The 14,263-nt window shown below is 43.2% G+C and overlaps 3 long non-coding RNA genes across 6 annotated transcripts in view; 2 read left to right on the top strand and 1 right to left on the bottom strand.

The window, feature by feature from the left end:
- LOC310763032 lies at positions 1 to 4,171 on the top strand. Its single transcript, XR_014548401.1, has 2 exons — positions 1 to 1,907; positions 2,571 to 4,171. It is a non-coding gene; the product is annotated as an uncharacterized lncRNA (long non-coding RNA).
- A 430-nt stretch (positions 4,172 to 4,601) lies between these two features.
- On the top strand, positions 4,602 to 14,198 carry LOC310763064. The gene is made up of 2 exons (XR_014548445.1): positions 4,602 to 5,485; positions 14,048 to 14,198. It is a non-coding gene; the product is annotated as an uncharacterized lncRNA (long non-coding RNA).
- Positions 13,343 to 14,263, bottom strand: part of LOC310763039 — a 42,150-nt gene continuing 41,229 nt past the window's right edge. Inside the window, exons 6-7 of one of the 4 annotated variants that reach the window (XR_014548413.1) lie at positions 13,924 to 14,167; positions 13,343 to 13,450 (exon numbers count right to left, since the gene is read on the bottom strand). This is a non-coding gene — a long non-coding RNA (uncharacterized lncRNA). Of the gene's footprint in view, positions 13,451 to 13,819; positions 14,168 to 14,263 lie in introns of those variants that run through there. The other 3 variants (XR_014548414.1, XR_014548415.1, XR_014548416.1) reach the window with 3 other exon arrangements.

Raw genomic sequence — 14,263 nt, 5'->3', positions numbered from 1 at the left:
TAAATCCTTCTCTCCTAAGATTTTATATTCTGTTGCATCACAGCTTTGTGTTAAGGTGAAAAGTGCCTCTCTTTAATTTTCAAAGAATGATCTCTTTCTTCCTCTCTCTCTTTTTTTAATAGGAATGTATTCATGGATATCATTTATGGGCTGGTACCTGTTGTTCCCAGGACTGCAAAAGCTTGGCATTCTTTTGTCCCATGTACACACTATACCTTTGAACCACATCCCTCCCTCCAAAGATTTCTGGGCAGTGTAGTTTATCCTTCACAGATTTAGCACTCCCAGCAAGCCTTAACAAACTACAGTGCCCAGAATTCTTTGAGGGGGAAAAGTACTAGAAAAATTTATATCCCATATGATCTCAGAATGGGTTACACACTCAGTTAAAATAATAAAATGACAAAATACAAACAACATATCCAATTCAAATTAAATAAACCAGCGTTGTTAGGCGAAGGCCTGGATTAAAAGAATGGTTATCACCCACTGTTGGAACCCACCTGGTGTCTGTGATTATCTAATCTCAGGGAACAACACATTCCAGAGCTGTGGTGTTGCTATCATGAAGACCCTACATAGGACTTTTTCTGCGTGAGACTTAACCTGCCCTTGAGCTACTTGTATGCTATTTAAATGGGTGTAGGTAAAAAAGGTAAAGGTAAAGGACCCTTGGACAGTTAAGTCCAATCAAAGGTGACTATGGGTGCAGCGCTCATCTCACTTCAGGCTGAGGGAGCTGGTGTTTGTCCACAGAAAACTTTCCAGGGCATGCGGCCAGCATGACTAAACCACTTCTGGCACGACACAACACCGTGATGAGTGTCAGAGCGCATAGAGATGCTGTTTACCTCCCTGCTGCAGTGGTACCTATTTATCTACTTGCACTGGTATGCTTTCAAACTGCTAGACTGGCAGAAGCTGGGGCAGAGCAATGGGAGCTCACCCAGTTGCATGAATTCGAACTGCCGACCTTCTGATCAGCAAGCCCAAGATGCTCGGTGGTTTAGACCACAGTGACTAACTAAATGGGTGTAGGCTGCAGTGATGCCAACAAGAGTGTCAGAATTTCAGCCCAGAGTGGGGAATCAAGTCATCGATTTAACAGATGTCCAGTGAGGTTTCAGCACGGGTGCCATTACCAAGCCCTGTAGAAAACTGCAAAGGGACCATCTGCTATAGTTCAAGAGACCTCCTTGCATCATTAAGCCAGAGTAGGCCATGTGATATTCCCTGACCCCTGTGAAAACTTCCAAGACATGCTTCCTCAATGGTTTGAGATCTGGTAATAAGAACTGTACATGTGTAGGTTCTGTACATGTAACCCCACTTTTTGGGGTTCCTTATGGTGTAGTCTAGTTGTACCATTTGCACAAACACACACAGAGGAATAGGAACAAGACAGGAGCACAAGTCTGTTTCCATCACATTGTAATATATGGCAGATCCATATAAAAGGCCACAATTCCTGGAGCAAGTTCTTTTCTTGTTGGTCACTGTACTCATTGGGAAACTTTAATTGGTGGTGTGTGTGATCACTCACACACATTTGCAGTATGCAAAATTAATTTCTCCCTGGGGTTCCCTGTAATAATATCAGCTGACAGAGTATGGCTAGACAAACTACATTATTGGTTTGCAGATGAAACATAATAATAAATTAGTATCTGTGTACTCATACACATTACACTATGTTTGGAGGTCATGACTGCTTTGAAATGCCTGGGGTGTGTGTGTGTGTGTGTGTGTGTGTAATTGCCAAACATAGACCATCAGCCACACATTGTATAGTCTGTGCTTCTTTTTTCCTTTCTTTTTCTTACAGATCCAGGACGGCAGAAGAACAGGAAGTTAATTACTCTCCTGGTGGTCTCCATACATAGATGGTGAGCTGCACATTTGGCTTGGTGGGTCACAAGTTTACTGGACTAATATATTTTGTAGAGTTGGACAGGGGTTTCCAAAAATTTGAGGCCAGTGGGCACATCTGGATTTTTGAAAAGCTGCCTTGGGCAACAGTCACAAAATGGCTTCCGTGGAGGTGTGGTGTAATACAAAATGGATGCTCTGGGGTACATATGAGAAGCTGAGCAAATGTTCACATGAAATGAGCAGGAAGGAAGAAACAGTCTCTCATGCATTCTGGATATTTAGCCTATTTATTTTCATGGGTGCTATACGAGGTACTGGTGGGGGGCACACTGGTGCCTGCAAGCACTGCATTGGTGACTCGTGCTATAGGGTGTGGTCATATAGCTCCATATTTCAGCTGGGATTGAAAGAGCTACTTAGGAACACAGGAAACTACTTTATACCATGTCAAACTATTGGTCCATCTCAGTATCGTTGACACTAATAGGTGGCAGCTCTCAAAGGTTCCTGGACATGCAAAGTGTGTGCCCTATCACAAGGCTGTGGCCCTTCATCTTTATAGACATCAGGGTTAGCCATACCATGTTGAGGTGATTTGTTTTGGATGGCAAAACAAAGGTGAAGGAAAATATGAAGGCTGGCATGTATGTCTGAATTGCATCAAAATATGTTTTAATGAGGAGAGGCCTCTGTTACAGGCACCAAGATGTCTTGGACCCCCACCATTAATTATCCTCTGCTACAGCACTCTTTGGCAAAGGCCTTAATCTGGATATCACCACCAGCAAAAAATAGAGCCTTTCCTGCTGTTTTTAGGAAAGGCAGAAAAACACATTTGTCAAGAAAGGTTTTTGGCCTGCAGACCGGGATTTCATATTGTAGTGATGGTTGTAATGCAGTTTAATGATGTGATTCAATTTTTTAAAAATATTTAAAAATGTATGTATTTAACTATGATTTGATTTGGGGGGGGGACTTTTTCAAGCTGATGGAGATGTGGAATATATATTTGGTCCAGTACTTGAGGGCATAAGCCTGCAGTTTGCAGAACTTGTTGAGAGTCTAATAGCCTAAAAATATTCTAGCCATCAAGGAGACAGTCAAGGTGGATTGGAAAGGCTTGGCTGCATGATCTGTAGGTTACGATTTACAGATGAATTAAGAGACATACTTTCTATCCCTCTCTCCCAATCTATTAATAATGAAAGACGTTCACAACAATAAAGGAGAAACTTGCCTGCTGGCTAATATACAGTTTGTAAATGTAATACTGTCTTTGCCTGCCTGCCTGAGGAACTTTTCACTTCATTCTTTTCTCTCTCTCTTTTGTAATTGATGATCACTTGCATTGTCTTTTATATTTTTTTTAAGAAATCAATTTCCTGCATGTTTCATTTTATATCAACAGTGAATCGATGGAACTTTAATGCAAGTGAAGCTTCAGTCTGGATTAATGCCATTTTCTCTGTTTCAGTATGAAGCCCACACTTCCAAGCCTGGGAGCAGAAGAACCTTTGCATACTTGTCTTCAGATGGTAGCAGTGCGGTTGGACTTCCTGTTAAGGTTCTAGGCCAGGGATGGGGAACCTCAGGCCTGGAGACCAAATATCTGATCCTCACGACTCTCCACAGGCCGCACCATTCACCTGTCCTGCTTTGCATCTTCCTTGAGTTCTTTTGACTGGCTGGAACGTGTCCCTGAACTCAGATGATATTATGGACTGGCTGGATGCAGAGGAGTGGTGGGAGGCACCAGCTAGGGAAGCCCCAAGGGAACCCCCAGGGGAGGAAGGCTCAGAGCTAGGGGATTGGTGGTGGGATGACAATGAGTGATCAGAAGCAGAAGAGGGAGCAGACTGGGAGGAGGAGGTGTCAGGTGCTGAAAAGGCAACAGGGGTGAGTGAGCAGGAAGAGGCTGTGGTAGAGAGCAGTCCAGATGCAGAAACAGAGGCAGAGGCTGGAGAGCAGGGTGGGGGGGGGCAAGAGGCAGAGAGGAGGCTGGCTGCTGAAGAAGCCACAGAATCTCCTGGTCCTGCTTTCACCAGCTCCCCTCTACCCTGGTCTCACAAAACACAGAGAGGAATGAAGAGGGTGAAGCAAGGAGAGACAAGATGACAAAGCCTTAGGCTGATGGGGAAGGAATCAGCGGAGGAGCCTTAGAGAGTGGTGGGAAGGCAGGGGACTTCAGTCCTTGAAACTGCCTCATTGGGGCAGGACCTACTGGGAAAGTCGCTGTGAGTACTAGGCCTGTGTTGTTTTTGGCTTCTTTGAATAAAGAGTTAACTTCACTGACACCAAATGGTTTATTGCTGACCCGGTTCCTGACAGCTGATGCTTCTTGCCTGAATGGAGGAGGGGGAAAAATGTCTGAGTGTCAAGAAACTAGCCTACTGCACAAAGACAAAATTCATATTCATTGCTCCATCCACTTTTACCTCTGGCCTCAGCCATCAATGGTATGTGGCCCTCAGAAGGTTGGCCAGGAGGGAATGTCTCCCTCAGACTGAAAGAGGTTCCCCACTCCTGTTCTGGGCAGAGAAGTGCTAGCAATGTGTTTAGATTCCCAATGCTGTTGTGGAGACATACTGCTTTGTGCAAAGTGCCCTTTCTCCTTGTTTCCTGTCATTAAATTTCTCCCTTATGAGCTCTTAAGTGTGTGTAATCTGAAGTTGGAGAGATATAGTTCCATGTTCTCATCTGAATTGTACTGCCCACCCCATATACTTATGGTGGTGGTATGTGATTGTGCATTGAACACTATAAGGCCGTCATAGCGATGCAAACAGGGCAATGGCCAATACGATAATTTTCAAATCACCTTTGTGTACAGTCTAGTTCTGGTGTTAAAACTGCACTGCCAATACACAGGGAATCTTGTCGGACTGGATGAAACTTTGGTTTGATCCAGCACCGATGCTCTTATGAATTAAATCCATCTCCTAAGATGCTCTGGTTCTCTTCAAACATCTAAATTCAACACATTCTCGATGTCTTCCAAGGCCATTTAAATGTTGCATTGAATAGGGTTTTTTGTAAGCTTTTAATATTGCTAATGGGCTAATAGACAGGTAGAAGTGTGTTAGCAATAAAAATGAGATCGGGCCAAGAATATTATATTCATGTATCCTTCAAATCAAACTCTCTCTTTAAGTTTTAATTCCCACACCATTCTCTCCCTCCATTCCATTTTAACATTTCATGAGCAAAAGAAAACCATGAGAGGAAGCATGGAAAATTTAAATTAGGCTGCACTGATTCAATACAAGCAGGGCTTGGATGAAGTTGCTCATGAAAATTATTGCCATTATCAAGAAATGCTTTAATTTTTCACCCCCCCTTTTTTTAGCTAATTGGACTTGCCTATGTGACTGATTAAAAAAACAATATTGTCTCTCAGTTGCCACCCTGTTGCTCTCAATGACATCATAATGTAGCCCAAATCTGACTGGATACAGTTCACCATGAGGTCATCACATTCACTATGTGAATCCTGATTGGAATATGGGTTCATGTGACAGAGTCAGGAAGGACAAAGCATCAACAGCAGCCAGGGAGAAATGGTGTCATAGCACTAGCCATAGGAAACAGTGACAATGATCTGGATGAAAAGTAGGTGAGTTTTTACGTAATTTAGTCATTTTCTACCCCAGTGAAATCTCTATTTTCAATTTGAAAACTCTGCAGCTGTGGGATGCCATCCATTGAATTTGCTCAAGTTCAATCAAACACTTTTGGTTGTGTTGTTCAAGATGCATTTATGACCGAACAAGAAACGGTAAAAGCAGAAAATGTCAGCTGAATACCTGCTTCTTCTGTAGGTCTTTATAGCAATTTTGCTAGATTCAAGAGGCTTGTAGTTTTTGGAGAAGTTTCCAAGAAGCATCTGTATGGTTTTGTGAATAAATGAACTCATGAACTTTTGGAGATTAACTAGACTCTAATAAAAAATGTCCTTCTATAGTTTTTAATCTACTCTGGCAGATGTGTGGAATAAAGATGTTAAGTTCTTAATATCTCTTGAGAAAGCATCCAAATGTCAGGTTGTACAATACAGTGCCTTTCTTTGTAAAACCCTGGAAGCCTAGTTTACAAAAAGGAATGTAATACAGGGGGAGATCATTGTGGATTACAAAGCAGCTTCTGAAAATGTCAGTGGTAAATAGCCAGCAAATCCCTTATTATCAATATCATGGCATTGATATACAGCACAAAGGCATATATGATACTTGCAAATCCATATCGCATCAAACATTTTAGTCAGTAGCAATCCCTCAGACCCAAGCGAAACACAGGTCTAATACATGTGGGATCTTGGGTTTTATTAATGATTAAGTTGCAGGGACTCCTCTTGCACAAATGAACTTGATTTTAATTGAGTTCTATGAAAATGTGCCTGGGGTGTTCCTTGCTTTCCTTATGTCTAAACATCACAAAAGAGATTAAAACCCCTTTTTGGGAAATGAGTCTTCATTAGGAAGGAATAAACTGCTTCCACCTTAGGTTTCCCATGAAGTGAAAAGTCTCGCAGTGGAACATAGGCAGTTATTGACCTCAACCTCTGTGGACTAAATCAGATGTAACCTTCGTGCCATTTGAGCTCATGCACAATCTGGTCTAATGCTACTCTGATCACCTATTGTAACATAAATGCTATCTTGTGGCGTCAAGTGAAAAGACAGCTGTCTTCTGTTCAAGTCAGTTGCTTACTAATGAGCATGGATGGTCATCTGATTCTTTCCAGACTTAGCTGAAGGTGCTTGGTTTTTGATGGCTGTTTCCTCAATGACCACTGCTAAGGAGCTAGGTGTGGCCTGAAAAGAGGGGGAGAGGCTGAGGAAGAAATTTGGCCTGCAGAGAGTCCCAAAAGCCACAGAGAAAGAGGCCTGGAGGGCCACATCTGACCTGTGGGTCTGAGGTTCCCAAGCCTGGTCTGATATTTCTGTCAGCCATGAAGGGATTAATCGGCATTTACGGTTTTGCTTAATTAATTCAGACTCACAAGCCTGAAGGATAAAGAACATTGAACCATTTACCACTAAAAATCATGATTTATTGCAATTAGACAATTACATTAAAAATGGTAATTTTGGTGCAAAATCCTTTTTAAAAAAAAAAATTGACAAGGCTCATCAGTTCCAAGCAGAGATTGATTCATGTTGCTTGGAGGTCTTGTTAACCAATCCCATTATTGGTATATTTTTAAATTTCTCTGGGCTGTTTGTAAGAAAGCATATTCACCCCAAACGGTAATTTGCCATCAAAAATAGATAAAATATTGCAGTGATAACTAACCAGAAAGAATAAAATGACGATGGAATTGAGAAAGTTGTACTTGCATAGAAAGCTTTCAAGATCAGAATCCTCAAGCTTGATTAACATGAATGGGAAAAAAAGAAACCTCACATAAATAAATAGAATGCTAGCAACTACTACCTCCTACTTTACTTGTGGGCTCTGCGGTTTAGGGAGCAGAGGGTGGGGTACTCTAGGAGTCTGAGGCAAGCAAGGGCCCACAGCCCAGCTCCCTAACTGGCCAGGTGGGGCTCGCTAGCTCTGGGAGGAGGTGTGTGATAACTCAGGTGGAGTAGGCTTAGAACAGGTGAGGGTCACATGTCTCATCAGGCCCAGATGCTGTAACAGGCATCCAAAGTACAGAAGGGCAGCAGAGTGAAGGTTCTGTTTCTGTTGAACTGCCCATGTTGATGGCCCTCAGCTTGTGAGACTCTGTTTCTGTATGGACTTTGGACACATGGATTGATCCTGGACTGGGGACTTAACATACTGACTTGCTGCCAGGTAGGCCAGGGGTTCAGGACACAGGAGATGGTGAAAATTCAACTCTTATTGCTTAATCACTGCTAACAGGAGGGGTTGTAGCTCAGTGGTAGAGACTATGCATTATGTGGTTTGATTCCTGGCATTGTCAGGTAGGGATGGGAAAGTCTTCTAGCTGAAACTCTGGGAAGTGTCAGTTGGTGTAGAACATTGATTGCCAAACTTGGCCCTCCAGCTGTTTTGACACTATAGTTCCCATCACCCCTGACCACTGGTCCTGTTAGCAAGGGATGGTGGGAGTTGTAGTCCCAAAACAGCTGGAGGGCCAAGTTTGGCCTTCACTGGTATAGAAGATCAAACTAAATTGACAAGTGCTCTGACTTGGTTCCTATGTTCCTAAACCAGAACATGGGTCATGGGATTATGCCATCCCTCCTGGAATATGAAATCTCATAAATTTGAATATGGTTTCAAACCTTGACTAAGTAGTAACCCAGTTTAGTTCTAACTAAGTGCTGACATAATGATCTACTGCAGAGAATTTATGCTCTGCGAGAGGGATTGGAAAGATCATTGTTGAACCATGTTAAGCAATTGGCAGTGTTACATCTCCAGAAAGATATTTCTTTGGAAACAGGTATAAGATTTCATGTGTTAGAAGCATGACATGAAACCCGTTATAGCATCTAGTACAAATCACACCGCCTCTTTGCATGCTTACCAGTGGTGAATCGCTCCAGAACTTGCCACCTTGGAGATATGCCTAGCATGAGGCTGTAAATCAGATGTAATTCTCTGCTTTAGTGCTGCTTATATGAGTATTGGCAAAAAAGTGGCCTAGTCTGTTGATACAGCTTCAGTCAATTAAAAAAAAAAAGCAGAATGAATTATTAGAGATACAGTTAATTTGGCTTCTCTGTGAGTGCATAGATAAATTCCTTGAATCTCATTAATTGTTTTCCTGTAGTGAACAGGAAAATGTATTCCCAGAGAACTGAGCTGAAAATGGTATCTCATATTCTTAAAATTAACTGGGGTGGGGGTGGGGGTGGTTAGAAATGTATAACCTAGCGGATAATGTTAGTGTTTAATACAGATGGGAAATGGTGTGTGTATAAAATCCCTGGTGTTGAATTAATATAAAAAGTGGCAGTTCTCTGCTTTAGCATGCTGCAGCCCCTTAGATTTTGTTTCTTACACCTGGCTAAGCACCCATTCAATATGAGTAATCATTCAGAATGATACCTATAGACTAATAATGCTCAACAGACCTCTGGTTAATTTTGTGGTTAGTGAGTTGGGAAATTGTGGAGGTACACCATGAAAACATTGCTAAGCAGTAAATTATCCTAGACTTGGTTGCTGGTAAAACCTTGGAATCAAAGCATGTAATACACAGAGGAACGGCTTTCAATCTGTGTTCCATAGGCTTCCTCAATGAGAAGATCAGAATGGTAGGCAAGGATAGGTGGGCCACCGCTGTCAATCTTCCCTTGCCGTTGTTCACTGTAGCATGGGTTTGGGCAATGCTCGCTGTATGAACCATGCTACTAGAACGTTCCCCAGAGTCCTCTGCAACAAGCAGGGGGTTCCTGGCAGGTATTCTACAGCAGATAAGTTGAGATACAAAAGATTTCCCAAAGTCAGACAGTTTGCAAATGACTAGTATAGACCTTACAATGGAGCAATGGGTATTTGGACTCTGCACTGAAATATATTAGTGTGGTTTTCATGGGTGGGGAAGAAGTCCCTGCCCTGAGGAGTTTTCATGAAAAGGGAGGACAAGGGGGGGGGGGAATACAAATGAATACAGTTGCACAATGCTTGGGAGCAAGCCAACTGAAGCCACTTGGATTTACTTATGAGTAAACATGCAGAGGATTGCACCATGGGGGTGAGGACTAATCGTTAAGTCAGACTTTTCATGGAAAAGGTGGGTTTTGTTTAGGGATTTTCCTCTATTTATTTGCTCCTGTCATATAATTAAAAAAGTTATCTGGGCAGCTTATAACACCATAATAAGGCGAATTAAGAATGATTAGCAATAAAATAAAAGGTAGCAATAAAAAATAATGCAGCTTGAAAACAAATGGAGAAGACAAGGCTGAAAACAGGTCAGGTTTGAAAGGCCAGGCAAAAAGAAAATGGTCTTTGATGTCAGGAAGGTGGGCTTTCTCTGGGCCGGCCGGCATTGAAAAGAGCAGAATGGGCGCAATACATGGTACTGCCACCACCCCATTGCTGCTCCTGCTTACTTTTAAAGAGTTTTGCCTCCACTGATAATGATATTCTGAAAGGGTCTTCCCTCAGAGCAAAACATTCTAGGCGAGGTGGCCCAGAAGAACACTGGCACTGGCACAAATTTTCTATGGCAGCTAGAAATGACCTTTAAATGTTGAAGCAGGAGTTGTGTCCCCTGGATGTTTTTGGATTCCAACTCTCATCAGCCCCAGCCATCATGACCAATGGGCAGAGATGATGGTAAAGGTAAAGGTAAAGTGACCCCTGACCGTTAGGTCCAGTTGTGACCGACTCTGGGGTTGCGGTGCTCATCTCGCTTTATTGGCCGAGGGAGCTGGCATACAGCTTCCGGGTCATGTGGCCAGCATGACTAAGCCACTACTGGCAAACCAGAGCAGCGCATGGAAACGCCGTTTACCTTCCTGCTGGAGCGGTACCTATTTATCTACTTGCACTTTGACGTGCTTTCGAACTGCTAGGTTGGCAGGAGCAGGGACTGAGCAATGGGAGCTCATCCCATTGCAGGGATTCAAACTGCTGACCTTCCGATCAGCAAGTCCTAGGCTCTGTGGTTTAACCCAGAGATGATGGTAGTTGTAGCTTAACTCCAGCATTACAACACACCACTTGGAACACAAAAGAGGCAATGTGTGTGAACAGCCTAGACATGCAATGTTTAAAGCAGGACCCTATGAGTGTTTACTCCCCCCCAACAAGAACACAGGCTCTGTAATGTATTTTGGGATAAAAGTGTTGCACAAAACAGGAGGGGGAAGAAAAGGCTAGCAACTTCTGTTTTTAACACTAGCTTGTGAGTGACTTGTCTTCCTACTTAGAATGCTGAACATGTAAGCTTCAGCATCCATAATGCCACACAACAGATTTCAGGCCAAGAATTTAAAAACATAATGTTTTCCCCTTGAAGCTAAAGGAGGAATGATAGGTAAGCAGAATTTAATAATCGCTCAAGTTGGGATTTGTACAGAAAGAATCGCTTTTGCAATTCCATTGGTATTTCAGTGTTTCTGCTGCCAGAAGATTAGCAACCTTTTTTATATTTATTTAATACTATGGATTGTTTATTTGGGTGGGAGAAAAATGGGGTGTGAGGGGCAGGATATGATCAGATCAGGGAAGAATGCTCTTTGGCTCATTTGAGAGTGTTCTGAACCACTCGAAAAAGAAAAAGAAATACTCCGCTGCAATTTTTTTTCCAGATACTAGAATCCAGGAGATCAGCATAAGCTCCTAAAATCTGTGACTTGCGCAGCATTTCCTGAGACTTCCTGTCCCCATTAGGTCACTCAGTGTTTATGATCAGAGCAACAGCACGGCAGGAGTTTGCCAAAGTTCTGTAGAAATGGCTTGCTGTATTAATTGAAGAAAGAGCATCCTTCTCCTTAGAGATTACTCTAGTTTCCTGCTCCCCACACTCCCCAGGGAATCAGGGAGGGATTATATTCAAACCCGTAAGAATACATCCAATGTATAAAATGGGACAGCAGCAATCATCTGAGATTAATTTGCACACCAGTCTGTGGCTGCTTGTAGGCACTGATGGTCAGTTAGGTCCTATATCTGGCTTTCCCTTACCCTCAGATCATTTAGGTTGCAAACCTGTACACACCTACCCATCAGACACAATGGGTTTACTTCTGAGTTGGCATGCATAGCATTTCAGTGCTAGCTGGCTGGACAAACCAACACCCAATGTGCATTGTGCAGGCTATTCAGATTCTATGAATTCCATTGTATACATGTGACTCTCTCGGCATTGTGGAAAACATTGTTCCCTGTTCTTTCAGGTAGTCTGAGCTTCCAAGCCGCAGGTATACCATTTTTGCCACACTCCCTACCCCAGATTGTTCTGCAGGGCTCATGAGATTGATGGGTAAGACGCAATCGAACACGAAATAATTTAAAAAATACAGACTTTTCAAAGGCTTGCATCCCATGACATACACTGGTGATCTTGCTGGCTTACAGCAGGGTGATGATTGTGCCTGGGCCTAACTGTATTCATTTCATACCTTCCATAGATTCTGTTAGTTACAGATTAGCTTCAACACGCCCCTACACGGGATTGAGGAGAGCACATGAAATCTGCCACCAAACATGGCTTCTCTGATTGCCATCTTTGCGAATTAAGATCAGGATCGATGACTGTGTTGATTTGGTGCTTATCCTAAATAATTCATTCTCTTGAAAGATGGGTCTTGGTATCCACGACTGAGCAGCCCTATTTAGGATCCACGCTGCTCACCCCCAAAAGGGGGAGGTGCTAGAAAAGCTGCCCTAAACATAGTCTGCCTCTCCCCCCCCGACTGGGTTATCATGCCCAGTGGGGTCATCACCCAGCGGTCATAAAAGACAATCCCACCCCCAGAAGGTGAAATCCTTTAAAAATAACAATTGACAAGTCATTTTGGAAAACTCTCACTATTATTTAGAGCCTGATTTGAAAGGCAGCTTCATTGTATCACTGTAGGTGGTATGTTGACCTGTTGATGTTTGCTTGGTCAGTGTTATGCTCCCCTCCTGTACTGCAACTTGTTTTTCATAATAGTGAGTATGGATGCAATCCTAAAGGGCATGGTGGAGGAAACCAAAGCCATTGAGCCACCTCACCCAACACTCTGCTAGGCTTTCGTAGAAGTAGGAGCACAGGAGCACTTGTGTGTCCCTTTCTCTTTTTCCATATTCTATATATATTTTTTATAATTCTTATTGTTCTCAATGGGAAGGATATAAACTATGCCAGCTCAAACTGGCATAGTTTGGGCCCTAGTTTAGGATCCAATATTTTTCCCTAGCCAGCCCCGAACATGTCCCCTTTTCTGCCTTACTGACATCAGAGCTCTGACATTAGCAGGGCAGGGTCCACAGATATTTTTTGCAGTGGCCGAGATGCAGCACCCAACATTAGGTCTGCCTCTCAAAGCTCAGAGAGGAAGATCCAGTGCTTCTCATGGTCCCTCCCAAGCAAAAGATATATAAAAAGAAAAGTACAAAAAATTAGCTGGGGCTTGTGCATGCAGCTCTTGAGAAGATGAGTGGGCTTCTATTGTGATGTATCTGAGATGGGTGGAATCCTTTATTCTTTTCTTCCCTATAATGGGGGTGGGGGTTGAAGTGGTGACTCACCCCCCTGCGGCGGCGATTCCAGGGTCCCCCTCTTAAAGGGGTTACATAAATAGGTGTCACTGGCCATAGACTGAAAGGTTGTGAGTGAATTACCCTGCATGCAGGGATATGGGCTGGGCTGCCTGCTTACAATTACATCTCACAGAGCACCCCCCTATCCCATTTACCCTATGAGCCCCAGTTCCCCCCGGCTTGGGGGCTGGGAGGGATACAAGCCCAAGACCTAAGCCAAGGTCTTCCTACATTCGGAAGTTTAATAAATTTGTGGCCTAATTTTAATTCCATAATGTTGCCAGAGTCTTTATTTCCTATGTTCCCTGGGAGTTCGAGCTGTCGGCCTCGTCACGCAATACGAGTGGCAATCATTTTAGGTGTGTCCGATTGACATCCAACTGCCAATGTGTGGCTCCTTTTGGACCTGGAAGAGGGAGAAATGGGGCAGGATGGGCTTATGCACACTTGGCCAATGCATGCTTTGACACAAACTCCATGAAAACGGGCTATTGCCTTTATAACACATTTTGTACTTCATGGGAGAACTGCATTGCCAAATGCGGAGAAGCATGATTTTTGAAGGGCAGCTGTGTTTGGGTCTACATATTAGATCAATTTGCATTTAAATGCAAACTGAATCCCCTATCCCTAACCCAGAGAGCAACACATGGATGATAAAAAGGAGCCCTTTAACCATTCCCCTTACTGTAGGATTTAATTTCAAAGCTCACTTCTCTTCCCTGCTTTGTGACCTTGAAATCTTGCCTTTCATTGCTTGGTTTTTTTTTGGGGGGGGGGGAGAGGGTAATATTACAGCTGCATGCTACATGTGTTAAAATGGTCCAGAAGCAAGACATATTGGGAGGGGCAAGCTCTTTTGACATGAAAGCACCCCACCTGTGTAGAGTGAGCAGGATTTTTTCATTAGGCATGCCTTGTGGTCCTTTCAGTTTTCCAAGTTTGACAGGGTAAACTTCCGTGTCTGCTTCCCTTCCTCTCTTCTGCTCCCTCCATGCCACAGCTCACTCGCTCTGTCTCTCAAATGGCTCGATTCTGTGGGTTGCGGTGACGGAACAGACAACATATTCCTGGAGCCGTTGGTGTTTACTAATCGGAGATGACAGAAGCCAGAAAGGGAAGCCTTCTCGCCAATAAATAAAAAATGATCTGCAGTTAGATCACTTAAGCCCTTCATTGTAATGTGAGGAAGAAAAGGGGGGAGGGTATATACCCTCCC

This window comes from Podarcis filfolensis (assembly GCF_964270895.1).
Source record: "Podarcis filfolensis genome assembly, chromosome: 5".
NCBI lineage: Eukaryota > Metazoa > Chordata > Lepidosauria > Squamata > Lacertidae > Podarcis > Podarcis filfolensis.
Note: the sequence above shows the minus strand (reverse complement) of the source record. Positions and strands in the feature narration are given on the sequence as shown.